Consider the following 3,270-nt stretch of genomic DNA (forward strand, 5'->3'; position numbering starts at 1 on the left):
AAATTTGCAAAATCGAAGGCCGTTCTTAAGTTGATTTTGTTATACTTAGTTACTTAGTACTTTTTGAGGTCTTACTAATTCTATTTATATAAGTGAGTTTGTTTTTTTTTGTTTGTTTGTTATTCTTTCACGCCTTAACTACCAAATTAATTGTCATGAAATTTTATACATACGTTGTAAAGAAGAAAATAGGGTACCTTTTATCCCGAAAAATTACCGTTTCCGAGCCATAGATAAAAACGACTTTTATCATCGACGCCTGACCGCGAGCGGAGCCGCGGGGAAAAGTTAGCAACTTTATTAAATGTAGTTATGCATGCGACCTAATCTTAACTGGGTACCTACTGTCACCGACGTTTTTTTTCTTTTATAATATAAGAGTAGCAGACGAGCATGCAGTCCACCTGATGGTAAGTGGCTACTGCCGCCCATGGACATCTGTATACAACTCCAGATAGGATTAGATATTCCTACCTGAGGTCGGCCACAGATGCGCCGCTACCCCTGAGTACTAAGCTGGAACGCCTCGGAAAGGTCTGTCTCCCTTACCACACCCTTCAAACCGGAACACAGCAGCGCGTAACACTGATGTTATTAGGTAGAAATAGGTGTGGCGGTGGTGCTGCCGGAGTCGAACCACAAAGGGTTCTACCACCTTCTTCAAGATGTGATTCTGTACTTGATTTCAAATAATCCAACCTTCTTTGAGTAACTTCTTCTTGACTTAACTTGAGATTAGTAGAGCAGATACATATATTTTATTATTTACATTCTTCGAATTGGAACCTTATCCTACACACTGTGAAGAAAACATGTTTGGTGATCCTGCCTTATCTAACTATGTTGGTTCTATTTAATCTATCATCTTTACGCGTGCTACTACGAAAATGATGAAGAAGTATAATCACGTAATACTTAATACCACAGTTAGGAAAAGTATAAGTATGACTAATGTGTTAATCATAAAGTAGTTAAATGTAGTTGTCAATGTAATCGATTTAGTTTGATCCAAACTACTTATGTAAATTAGTTAATAGAGAAGTGATACAAAAATATTTCATACGCAAAAATGTTTTAAACGCAAACAAGGAAAAATACACAAGTAAAACAAATTGTTAAATCATTCATAATCAATAATCACATTATTTGCAATTGCTTCTAATTTATTGGTTTATTTATAGGCGAGATGCAACAAACATCTGTGTTGCATCATCTGTTTACTAAACTATTTTACCTGCAATCAAATCGATTATAACACGTACCTTGTTTTTTTTATTGTTTTATCAAAAACACACGTTAGTTGTAAATAAGGAAGTGAGAGGAACAAATATGAACATAACAACATAACGAATTTATATTAGTAATACGCTTAACGCTTATACTTTATACTTGTAGCGACTACTAATTTATACTATTGACGACCCGCGTGGCGGAGCGGTCACCATACCGGTCTTACGCGCAAAGGGATCCGAGTTCGATCCCCGGTCAGACAGATACCTAAATGATGAATTTAGATAATATGTATTTTGGATCTGGGTATGTGTGTGTATTTGTCTTTGTGTGTCATAGATTAGGAAAGATTACTCACTCCTAACAAAAAAAAAATAACCAGATTTGACTATTGAAATTGTCTCTGTCATCTATTTTTGTGTTTGAAAAATATTAATAAATGTATAGTCTGATTCATAATTAGGTGTCCAAAATGTAAACAAAGAAGTGTCACTGTCAAAATTAGCAAGAAACAAAAACTTTAACAAATTCAACAAAAAACGAAAACTTTAACAATTATACACAATTTAATAAACGCGCTATGAAAACGAGAAAACATTTGAGTTCGATCACAATCACGAAAATGAATAATATCAGCTACGAAACTTAAAAATGATGGCACAAGAAATGTTTTGGATTTCGATTGTGTTACCATTATCACACTTTAATTTTCTACCATAAACTTTGTTTTTTATTATTGTTACTGTATGGAATGAAATTGAGGTGATATAAATATTAGAAAATGTGAATTAATCTTAATTTATTTAGATTATTATTTTATTATTGTTGTATAACTTTAATATCGACAAAAATAAGAAACTACTATTTGAAACGTATTTTCTTGATAGGTCAACACCTTTGTTTACATTTTGGACACCTAATTATGAATCAGACTATAGAGCATTTACGAATGAAACGATATTTGTCCGCACTTTTTCTTCGATTTCGTGTTTTTGCACCACTTAACTGCACATGTCGGCATTATTCCGCGTAAATTACACCATGACAGCTATTAACTGGCTGACAGAATTGTCAGCCGTTTAAGCCATTTAACGGCTTCCTTCAATTTCAAGGCAGTGAGATATCTATACTTATCTAGGGTATCCTAGTTTGGGGCTGTGAATGTAGAAAGCGTTTATTATTATTGTAGCCCCGTACCAGATTTCTAGTTATTTTCATAAGATTGAAGTGTCAAACGAGCTTGCAGTCCACCTGATGGTATGTGGCTACTGCCGCCCATGGACATGTAATCAATACCAGATAAGACTAGATTCCTACCCGAGGTCGAGCACAGATGAGCAGCTACTCCTGAGGATTAAGCTGGAGTGCCTCAGAAAAGTATGTTTTACCACACCCTTCAAACCAGAACACAGCCATGCTTAACACTGCTGTTATTAGGCAGATATAGGTGACGCAGTGGTGCCGCCAGAGTCGAACCACAAATAGTTCTACCACCTTTTACCTTTTTTTGTCGTAAGTGCTGTGGACAAACCTTAGATCAACATGACCTTCACATAATTAAATTTATGGTTTAGATGCCCTGGTATTCAACCCAAATTGAAATGGAAATGCGTGACGTAAATTGTCATAACACAATATGTATCTTAATAAATTTTAATAAATAAATCGATCCATAACATGTGCCTATTTCTTAAAATAACAATGAGGAATTGCCTTAATAATTATTTACGCAATAATTGTGAATTGCCGATGACTGTTTAAGTAATTGTTTTCTTATCATGTTTATTGTCTTGCTTATAATATACTTAAGTGGGTCATGTGTAATGGATATTTATTATTATTTTCAATTTAGGACATTTTTAATGCATTGCAAATCGAACGCATAAGTTCTCATAGCATTATTTATTCTAAATTCCATTCCATATGTATTGAATTTATTCATTATTACATGAAATCCACAAATAGTTGTTTAAAGAAAATAAATTCTCGACACAAATTATCCATCAATAATGGATAATTCAATGAAAGTAAGCATTGCAC

The sequence above is a fragment of the Epargyreus clarus genome, unplaced genomic scaffold (assembly GCF_041222505.1).
Source record: "Epargyreus clarus isolate Ecla_fem2 unplaced genomic scaffold, WU_Ecla_fem_2.2 ptg000019l, whole genome shotgun sequence".
Lineage (NCBI taxonomy): Eukaryota > Metazoa > Arthropoda > Insecta > Lepidoptera > Hesperiidae > Epargyreus > Epargyreus clarus.